Here is an 11,773-nt window from a genome sequence, read left to right on the forward strand (position 1 = left end):
CACCACTGACGTTTCTAAATACAAGTGTGCTCGTGGCTCCCTTTCAGTTTCTGTGTAGCGATTGCCATTTCTCAATTAGTTTTTAAATTAGCTGGCATTTTAATGCATCTTATTGCAATTGCAAAATGCCTAATCCTCTAGTTTTAGCTTTTCTACTGATTTTTGGAGGCAGAAGTGACTCCTCAGCTAGGGTGCTGGAAGTGAGGGAAACAGATTTGGAATTTTTCAAACACCACCTTTGTTTAAACAAAGTGGAAATCAAGGAAAGATCTTCTGCTTTAGTCATCGGTTTCCGCTCATGGCATGGAGGAGCCATTTTGGGTTCGTTTTGTTTATTCTTTTCTTACCCGAGGCTTTTTTTTGTGCATGACAAAATGAGCATAATTAAGTCTTCTCTTCACTCTCGTGCTAGTTGACTCTCATTATGGAGCTCCCGTGCCAGCCGTGACTAGCCTTTACTTGCACTGGCTAGTTGGACACCAAAGAGACAGAAGACAAAACAAAGTGGTTTGCTTCATTTGTGAAGTGTGAAGTCTAGTTGTGGGTTGGATGCAATAGCTGTGCTGCTTTCTCAGGCTGGAAGATCGAGGCACCTAAAAAGCCCCTTCTCGTCTTTTATAATTTGCTTGGCAGCTGGTAGGTGATACTGTTGTGATAATTTTGGATGAGGAGTAAGAGGTGTTTTGTAAGCAAGCAGGCTTCTTGTATAATTCATCTGCCCAGATTCAGGAAGAGGCACTAGGCTTTGTAGACACTGAGGGAGTCAGCAGAAAATGTTTGCTCACTCGTTCCCTCCACCCCTTTAGTAAAACAGCCTTCTAGAAAGTTCTGTGAGGCACAAAGCTTGAAATAATTTCAGCTGTCGGCCAAAATAATTTCAGTGTGTCCAACTTTTCAGAAATAAGGAGGCAAAGCTTGTCCTGATCTGAAGGCTGCTTGATTTATTTAGTTTCAAGAAGGTCTTTAATAGCTCTTTTCTGAAAAATTTTGTCAGGAATGCATGAAGTATTGCTAGTTTATTTACCCCTCATTTTCAGTGAGGTTAATTATTGATTTCCCCCCCCCCCCCCGATATTTTCATCTTGTAGTTGCAAGTATTTAAATTCAACTGACTTAAATTTATTTGAAAAAACTATGATTTAAATATTTTTTCTTTATTCTAGACTCCTCTGTAACAGAAGATTAGTTTATGCTTGCTTCCATCCCAGAGAACAGCATTAATATAGAAAAATGGTGTGCTGTTCTATCTGTATGCAAATACCAAAATAATTAGGCCAGTTAAAAGGTTTTATTATATATTTCTAACATTTAATTTTGACTTCGCCAATTCAGAATGAGCTCAGTCTTTTTAATTGGTTTTGATAGCTTTTTTTAAATTTGAAATTTTGTTGCAGCTTGTGAATGTGGGTGTCTTAAGTGCCTACATGGAGCTGGAGGTGTTACATGACAAGACTTTCGAAAGCACCTTTGCTTTGTGGGGGTCTAGATCGTTCTCAAAATTCATTAATTTAACTGTTGATTTATTATTATAAATTGTTACCGAATGCGAGTTTTGGCTGTTAAGACACTCTTTGGTATATGTGCAACTAAATTCAGGCAACCAAAATGTTACAGAATTGTAGAAAATTATATGAACTCTGGGATTTTGGAAACTGTTAGCTGAGCACCGAGTTCTGTCCCCTCTTCCCATTCTGCCCAGTGAGCGATAATCCCAGTGAAGGCAAAGGTACCTCTCACGTGAAGTAACTTACTCGCCGAAGTAATCATGAACACAGCCTTGGCTATTTCAATACATTTGGGGAAATCTAACAATCAGAACTTAAAAATCTGGCATCTTACAAAAGTCACTGAGACCTGGGGGTGACCAGCACAGAACTCAAAATGCCAGATAGAGCGATGCTCTTCAGTTTTTCAAATGGAGCAGGGGCTGAATTCTTCTGATGGTTATACTGGGCAGTCCTGGTCTGGAGCCTGCCCCTGTTTAACACGAACTGAAATGTTGGTCTGTGCAGCGAGCGAGTTCAAAGGAGTGTGAGTCCTGACACTGACCTGGTGACACAGTTTTACTGGTATATATTCCTGTATAAAAGTTGAGTAGTAGTTCTTTATTTCAGAAAGATAAGGAAAGTCCTTCCTGAAGCAGTGCTTTTAATTTAATTGGACTCAAAATCAATGAAAGAACACATTAAGATACATACCAGTTAATGATAGTGTTTGAAAATTGTTCCCATATGCTATTCATAATACTTTTTAAAGTCTCCTGGGCTTCCCTTTCTTTGTGATGGTTTACTTATGCAAGAAATAGTTTTCTTAGTGTCCTTAGTCTAAAAAACTTCAAGGAAGGCTGAAGTGATAATTTTCTGCATTTCTACTAAAAAGGCACATGATGAGATTTAGAATTACAAAGATGCAAACTGGATATAAAATATGTGCAATCAGATGTTCATTTGTTAGACATTTTGTTTGCAAAACAAGTTAATTAGAGTGTTCTTACCATATTTTGGGCAGGGGAAAGTGGCCCAAGGAAATTATATTTTACAATTGAGATGCACATTTCACTTTAATCAGTAGGTTTTTAAATAGCTCTGTCGTTAGAGTCAGATAAGTCAGTTTTAGGGTCTTACTTTTATTTAATCTCAGCGTGTGGCAGAAATAATCATGAATCAACAAGCAGTCTGAACTCTAAAAGAGAACTTAGTTTGCATTGATGCTTTTAAGCTTTCAAATAAGCCTGTCTGTCCTTTCAAACTCCAGGTATAGCTTTTATCTGATGGAGCTCAAAGATATAAAGGCTTAAGTTTCACATGCTTTGTTCTTTTCATCGTCGTTGACTATTGATTAAGGCTCAGCCCTACAGGTTAACTAACAAGTTATTTTTTCCCCCTACTGGAGCTGCATTCTTTTTCAGACCTGCAGCTACCTGGGTAAAAATGAGCATCTCTGTATTCCTACTTGCAGGATAATTGATACCCAATTGTTTTAAGGCTGCTGGAACTTTGTCCTTGCACTTGTGAAGTGAGTGGGGGAGGCAAGTAAGGAAGCAGAAGATGGGAGGAGGAAGGAAGGTAATATAGGAACAAAGCTAATTACTAGTGCAGTTAAAAAAAAACCAACAAAAAAAACCCAACAAAAAAACAGAAAAAAGTGGGGGTGGGGTTCATTTAAGTCCCTTGTTTTCCACTCCTCTTCAGTCATTCTTTCCTTTTTTTCTCAAGGCCTGAACATTGGTAATAATGGTGATGATTAACTAAATGAAGTCGGTAACCTGGGCGACCATTAGGGTGGTTTTATATTTCATGGGTACCGAATAGCTAGAGAAAGCACACTATTGAGGACTCAGAAAAATGAGATGGGGCGTTTGGGGTTTTCTGGTGGTGGAGTTTTTTTGCATTGTGGTTTTTTACTTTGCATTTTGTTGCCTTGATGTTTCACAACGGTAAGGTTATAACCACCTTTTTCCGTGTTTCCCTCCTTCTCCTCTCTTCTTCATTCCTTCTCTTCTTGACTTGCCACTTCTGAAAAGTTCTGCATATGACTGAAGGATCGTTTCCCCTGTTTGCTGGCCTACCTGTAAAATACTATCTTGGGGAGAGGAAAGGAGGTGAAAGGGAGGATCTATTTCTCAATATATTAGGTATACACTAGATTAATTGGCTTGGAGATTTTATTTTATTTTTTTATGATGTATCTTAGACTTGTCCTGCTTCTGCCATAATAACTTAGTGTTATTCTCTCAAGACAAAGCATTTAATTGATTTAATTCTGCGCTGTTGTCACGCTTGCAATGAGTGTACTAAAACCAAGTGCCATCTTCTATGGAACCAGAAATTCTCCTAATTCTCAGGCCTCTGGTGGGCATGAATTGCATATTTCACTGGCAGTGGTAATGTAAGCAGCAAGCTGATTGGATAGTTTGCAATTTTTTTTTCTTTTTTTGGTAAATACTCATAATTCATGTGTTTGCTAGGTATTAAATAAGTCTCACTCAAAACAGACTTAATAAATGAGCTGAGACTGTTTATTAGTCCAATGGGAAACAAACATTTCTAACAAACTACTTTGGGTTTTTTTGCTGAACTAGATAGAAACAAACATGTGGGGTTTAGTGTTAAAAAAGCCAAAGATTGAGAACTACTGTTGGGTGTGAAATGAAGCTTCATCTGAGAAATGTGTGCATTGAAAGTGAATGCTTCCATTTGACTTGTCTTCATGCAGGTTGAGCTGGTTAATAGAATCCAAAATTCATTTGTGTAGTATACCATGCATTTTTGGGGGGTCTGTGCCTTATGGTTTGAAATGGCAAGCACAGCCTTGGCTAGCAGGTGGCTATGGTATGTTGATTATACAGCATTGGCTGTGTCTCTGAGTAACCTTCTTGGGGAACACAAAGCAAAGTATTCCTTAGTTTATGAAATTCTTGGCAGCTCCTGCAGTAAAGAAAAAGAATTGTGAAAGTTCTTTCCATCCGGTGTACAGAGTTGCATGTTATAGATCAAAATGCAGTTCTCAAAATATCACACAAAATTACACAACCATTTAATCTAATTTTTATAAAATTATTTTCCTAACTCATACTAGTCGCTGTTAAACTTTTAAAGTAGCAGCTACTCCATTTACTAAACCCATGATTAAAAAAAAAGTTAATTTTTGTTCTCAATCTTATGATGATAAGGGCAGTTTAACTTTATATTTGGTATTGGAGATGTATAACATCTTAGTAGGGATCAAGGTTTGGTGTTGGCCTTTTGCCTGCTAATATAAGCATGAAATTGCACATTTTTGTATGCAGGGTAAGTTTTCCTTGAATTCATTATCTATAATTCACCTCTGAAAGGTCTTGTTTTCTATATAAAGTGTCTCCCATGGTACTAATGGGAAAATAAACAAATGCAGGACTGTGCAGAAGATGACAGACTCTTTCTCTTGTGCTGGATCTGTTATTGACAGCAGTTAGGCACGCCAAAATTATTATTATTTTAATAGATAAACTTGAAGAGTTTCAGAAAGAGCCCTGCGAAGGACTTAGGTCTTCTTGAAAACTGTTTCACAATTTTTTGTCTGTTACAATGTTAGATATTTTTTTCCCCCTGCAAAAGACATCATTTTCATTACACTGTGATGATAGATAGGCCATAAGTGATAGGAAGTTTTGAAAAGAAAATTCACCAGCCGTTGTCAGGTTCAATAATGATTAACACAACAGCAAGGTATAAGGATGGCTTATTAGAACTGCATTACGCAGCTAAGAAATACGTGCCTTTGTAATTAATCGTGGCACGCTATCGTTCCCCAGCTTAGGTACAAAACCTGTTCAGGGGGGGTGGGGGGTGTTTTTTTGGGGGGGAGGGGCTTTTTGTTTGTTTGTGGGTTTTTTTGTGGTTTGGGGTTTTTTTTGTTTGTTTGTTTAAACTCCAGATGCAGGTTCTCCTGGTTAACTTAACCTTCAGGTATTTAGCTCCTGTCAGTCAGTACGGGAGATGGCCTTAAGGAGGGACTGGTGAAGCTCGGACTGGGAGTCAGCACAGCACTGGGATGCAGTTCTGATAGACTTGTGAAGGTGGTGGAAGCAGCAGCCTGACCTATGGTGTGGTGACCGTACTCTCTTGGTACACTGTACACCAGTAAAGAGTCGGTATTGTCACTGGAAACGGGTTTAGGAGAGATTGTGAAGAAGGTGGTTAATGCAGGGGTCTGCGGGAGCCGGGCTGGGTAGCCGAACCCCTGGGGGGGCAGCTCTGCCGGGTGCTGGGCATGGAGCGAGGGCCGGATGGCTTGGCAGGTCTCCTGGCTGCACCACAGCGCGGTGTTGTCTTCTCAGAGTCACACGCCATGAGCCAGACCCTGCTCCTGGCCCATCAGCCTGACACGGCAGCCACGGGGGTCCGTGCTGGGGCTGGCTGGGGGGAGTGGGGGCAGAACCGAACTGGCCCAGACCCCTCCGCCACCTCGTGCCACCTTCACCGTCCTGTTTCTGCTGCACCGGGGCTGTGCATGGCTGTCGGCGTGCAGCCTGCGGAGTCAGGACAGACACAATGAATGAATTGCAAAAATCATCAGTGGAGGGGATGGTATATTAAGAAAAGGATTTTAATTAAAGACACCTTTTTTCCGTTCCTATAAGGAGATGTAAGAAATTGAGTAATGCACTGAGGCCTTCCACCTGTCCGCAGTGAATTTAATCCAGGCTGGCATTTTTGGTTTTTTCAATCTTTCTTTCGGCATGTGTGAAGGGAATTGATTGATCCAATTTAATTTCTTTTGGAACAGGTGTATATGTTGCCTCTCGCTCCCTCATAGATTACTTAGCCTTTTGTTTGCAATTACAAAAGGCAAGGTAAGAAATGAAGGAGCTTTAAATGAAGATGGACAACGTTTCTCTCCAGGTCGTTGGAGAGCTGCCCGAACACCTGGGCTGAGGCTTTCTGACAGACTGTGCCTGGCTGTTGTGTGGCATGGATGAAAAATGCCCATTGCCCCTTCATGTACCTTGTGGGTTTTTTTGCAGTGAACCCATCTAATGTACTCTCCTTGCTTTAGGGAGGAAACTTTGACCTTTCAAGCAGCATTAGTAGAAGGAAGGGCATTTCTAGTGAGAGCTAGAGTAAGCTTAGAGCTGATTTGACCTCAAGAGGTTTTCTCTATCACAAAACGTGTCAAAGTCAGGAGGGTGAAAGACTTCTTAAAGGAAAAGGCACTAATAAACTCCTTATTTCCTATCCCTTTTGACTTCTCCTTCTCCCTACACCTGTTGCAGAAAGAACCAGCACTTTCCTATTGAAGTATCTCTTTATTTTAGGTGTTCTCCACCTCTGGTGAGCAGGAGGGATATGAGAGATTGTATAATACTGCTCGCTAGGTACCAGTGCACTCGCACCATTTTGTACATTCTGGATACAGAAAGAAGTGTCCTGTTGAAACTCTTGGCAAGATTTGGATTTTGTACCTTTTAAGTGTTAGTTTGAGGCATTTACATACATGGGTTATGGCTTGAACATGTGTCTGGGTCAGTGCAACAGCTCTGAAATTGTTGAAAGGTTCCAATAGTAAGAAACTGGCTTAGGGAAAGGTCCGCTGAGACCCAGGAGGGGCAGGATTGGTGCTGAATGCCATAGGGCAGTGACTTACTAGTTTAGCATATATACCTAGGACTTTTTCTCATGCTTATAAAAGCAGGAGATGTCACCTTCTAGCTGAGCCATTGATAAAAATACTTTGCATCAGGCTGAAATACTCCCATGACACTGGAAAACAGCAGGATCGTGCCAACACCTCTTCCTGTTGGGTTGATTCCCACTACATCAGAAATTAAATGGTGATTGCCTTGAATTGCCCTTATGGCATCTTTGAGATGTCATCAGAAATACTAAATCACAGAAAATTTAGTTTGGGTTGGGCTGATAAAACCCAGCCTTCTATGTTCTCTATAAACACTGACATCTCAAGTATTTTCTAGTCTGAGTTTGAGGGAGAAACGCTCCCTTGCCCACCTCAGCTGTAGGAAGCACTGGCAACCTGCATCCCTGCAGCAGCTTCCACTTGCAGCAAAGGGAAATCACACATCATGTTTGAGGGCAGAACTAGATCGGTACGGTGAAACGTATGATCCCACGCTCACTCTAAAGTGACGGGTTAGATCTTGTCATAGTGCATATTAAAGGGACTAAGTTTCATGACTTTAGACAAATCTACGAATGGATTTTTGAAGATACGCCTTCCGTGGAACAGCATCCTTCGCTGTAAGTCTGTAGCGTAACAACTCTCGGTTTGAGCTCTTGGATCAATGTCCAAATCAAGGAGCTTAAAAAAAGCCTTTTTGTTACTTGACAGTAAAAGGGATGGCAAAGGTTTGAGCGTGGCAACAGCAAAATTGTTATCTGTTCTGACCCCCCCCTCAAAATGTCTACCTCACAGACACATAAAACTCTCCCAACAGAGGAGACCGAACCCCCAGTCAGAATCTTTCAATGTGTTTCTGGGCTTTGATTCTGCGCTGCTGAACAGACCCTTCCACCCATGGTCTGGTTTCATTTGTTAGGGGTTTTAGGTCTGACAATCCAGGCCACTTTACATGGCTTCATCACCTTCATTCTCTAAGGATTTAAGGAAAATTCAGCTGTTCAGCCACCAGTGTGGATACCAAATAGGAAGGATTCACTTCTCAAGCAATGAAAGACGTATTGTCTGTGCTGTTAAAATATGACACGTCAGTACCAATGGGACACTGGCAGAGAACATCTTGTTATATCAGTTACTTAATTCTGGCCATTAAGTGGGACTCTGTATGATATGGTTCTAGTACAATTGTGCAAACATCTACTTTCAATGCACCTACCTTACTTGAAAAACATCTGTAAGATTTGAAAAGAAAATTGCCAGAGTGCAAAGAGAAGGGAAAGGGAGAAAAAGGAAAAAGAAAAGAAAAAAGCCACAAAACCTTCTAAAATAGAAGTTGAAGCAACAGAATGAGAACTTCAAACTTTTGGCTACTTCCACTTCACTGTTCTATCAATATGGCAGCAAAGAAAAAGGCTTACTAATCTCACCCTGGTGAGATGCTAGACCTCAGGCAACAAGGGTAAAATCAGTCAGAATCTTAGCTTATTCTCTACAGTGTTGTCAGTTAGCTAACATTTCCAGAGTCAGTCATGTGCAATTGTATGTTTTTGCTCTAATTATAACTAAGCATCACAGGATTTTTGTAGACTGTGGTCATTCTAGCAAATTGTGTTTATCCATATTAAATGGATAACAGATCTGGTTGCTATATATCAAAAGAGAGTTTAATAGAGCCTGGGGTTTTGTTGTTCAGAAAGCCTCTCTTCTACCCACTTTTATTTCAGTTGCAGCTATCACATCTAACATGTAGGGTCCTTTAGACAAAGAGCTATTGTCTCCATCTTGTTGACTGACTTTATTCCGTGTTATTGATGTAGGAAAGACACCTTCTGTTGTAATGGAGAAGTGGAGCGTGTCAGCTTGTTACCTGCTTTAGTGGAACTGATGAAGCGCAGTGTCATCTTGTTAAAAAAAAAACAAAATGCAAAAAGCAAAAGCAACCCTCCTTTTCTTTTTTTTTTTTTTTTTTTCTTTTCTTTGGTGGTGGTTTACTTAACTCCTTACAGAATGTCAACCTGAAATGGAGTGCGGGATTCAAGCATGTATTTGTATTCCAATGCCATGGTAAGGACACGGTGTACATTACAGGACTTTGAAGTATGGGGTAGCCTCATGGAAGAACTTTTGTAATGTAAGTTCCTTACATCAGAATTTGACTATAATTTCTCTGAAGTGAATCTTGAGGTGTTAAACGCTGTGTAGTGACCCATCTAAACTATCAGGTAATGTACATAATTACCTGACAGATGTTATCTTAAACTGGGATGAGATTCTAGTTGCAACAATGACGTTACTTGTCATTTCACCACATTTTGTTGTAGCTATTTTTCACTTTCTTTTCACCATCTATCCTCATATTGAATGCAGTCCTGCTGTTCAAATGGTTACTGTGCTGCCAAGAGTTCCGGAATGGCCTTCACCTTATGGCAGCGTTGAAGTCCTCAGTGCAAGCAGTACAGGTATTTTTGTTCTGGCTGCTTTTGCAAATTAAAATGCTAGCTCCCTTTATTCAGGAGTTTAGTCTTTCTGACCTGGAGTTGAGTTGAACCAAACAAATTTATCTTTCCTTACTTTTAGCTGCACCTTTTGCATTCCTCAACGTTTGCTGAGTCATTTTATTGTCATACCTTATCACTGATCAAAATGGCCTGGGTTTGGTTAATGCACTTAGCGACTGCACCGGTGAAGGAGGAAATGGGTGGAGGAGGAGGATGGCAAACACCACACGGTGGCCACTAGGCTGTGGAAGGTTTCTCTATCAGCAGTGTCTGGCAAACAGAGATTTCCAATGGGTTTCAGAATGCACTGGAAGGTATGTTTGTCAGGTTACAAGCCTTTTCTTTTCAAGGGTATTAAATGTCAATGCTGAGTTTCTTGGTGGTGAGCAAGATGTAGTAATTTCTTAAGCAGGTCCAGAGCTGTTTAGAGGACTAGGCATTTTTTTTTTTAATGTATATGAGTCAATTATCGTAAAAAACCCGACATATGGAAAAATCTTGTGAGCATTAAGAGTTAACAGGAAGAGTAAAAGGCTCCAAATATTCTTAGCATTTAAATATTCACAGTCTCTTTGTAATAACTACAGTCTGAAAGATCTTTGGACTCCCCAAATATAAATCTGATTAAAAGGTGACTGAAGGAATCAGCAAATATGAATTGCCTAATAAAAACATAAAGCTTAAATGGTTGGAGGTACTGGAAGAAAGGTAAGATTTATATACCTAAGTCTGCAAACATACGTTGCTTCTTGGATTTTGCATTTCCCCTCATCTTTAATTTGCAGTAGCAGACAGGGCAATTAGAAGCTCATGCCTCAAGTACCATTTTTCAGTTCATAAGGGTATTTTGTTAGGTGTAACTATAAACGAGACCACTTATTGGTAAGTGACAATTCTGAAGGTGCGTGTGGGGAGGCTGAGGCTGGTGGGAAGAGGCAGGACTATACAACCTGTACCAAATTTCTGGGATAACTTTTCAGAACATTGTGGCTTCTGGCTCTCCCAAATGAATAGCATTTGGTAACTCCTGAAATCACAAAGGAGGGACAGCTCTATGGGTGGTATTCTCCGCCCCCCCCCCCCCTTTTTTTTTTTTCTCTACTCCAAATAGCCAGGCTTTCTAGCTTGTGGTATATCTGCTGTTTGTAGACCATGATCCTGAGATGCCATTACCATCTTACTGGGCAGCATTGGATGTTTTCTGTTTTTCTAATACTGCCTGGTAATGATGATTATGGTGTTTCGTGTACAACGTGGAAAAGTTCAACAGCGAATTTGGAAACAGAGGTTAGTGGCCAACAGAGAAATCTATGCTTGACTGTCAAATCTCCCCAAGCATAAGTAAATTTAAAATTAAATGCTTTGGGTTCTAGAGTAAAGGGTGAAAGCAACCATAAGAAAATCTCATCCTTATTCTAGAATGGTAAAGTAATGTTCAAGTAAGCCTGTAAATAGAAAACTGTGCAGAACGTGGAGCAGAGCACTGCAATAATAGAATACGTTCAAATGAAAATGTTCCATTTTGTAGCAGTAAGATGAATGTAGGTAGTCTGCTCCAAACATTCTTTTTATTTACTTTTAAACAACAGTAGCTTTCCAGAGAATGAATGTACACATTTTCTTTAAATGTAACATTGGAGTTTTCTTCTTCATAATTTTCTCTCAGAAGCAAAATGTTCTTTTCATCTAAATATAATTTAATAACTAGGCTGCCAAAGTCAGAAGTGGAACTTACTTTTTCAGCTTTGCTATTGTAATTCACAGCAATTCCTCTAGACTTCTCCAGTACAATGTTCTAATAGCAAAGCCATTTATTTTAAAACTTTGAACTTTTATGTAATGTATACATTTTAAATTTTGCTTTTATGCAGATGTACTTTTACATCCACTTGTCACTTCCTGGAGTGGAGGGAGAAAGAGAATGAGACTTAACTCCCGTTCCCTTTGGTTGTTTTCATTACTTTAGTGGACTAATTTTAGAAATAATTTTAAAATATGATGGGCTTGATTCGTATTCTGTGAGGTTTCTTTCCCTAAATTAATTATACTAGTTAGAGTCACCTTGAAAGAACTAGCTCAGTCTAAAGGGACTTAGTGGAAATGGGAATGTTGTCTTAAATGGTTCATGGAGGCTTTTTGTTCTTTAACTTCCTGTATTG

The sequence above is a fragment of the Falco cherrug genome, chromosome 3, assembly GCF_023634085.1.
Source record: "Falco cherrug isolate bFalChe1 chromosome 3, bFalChe1.pri, whole genome shotgun sequence".
NCBI lineage: Eukaryota > Metazoa > Chordata > Aves > Falconiformes > Falconidae > Falco > Falco cherrug.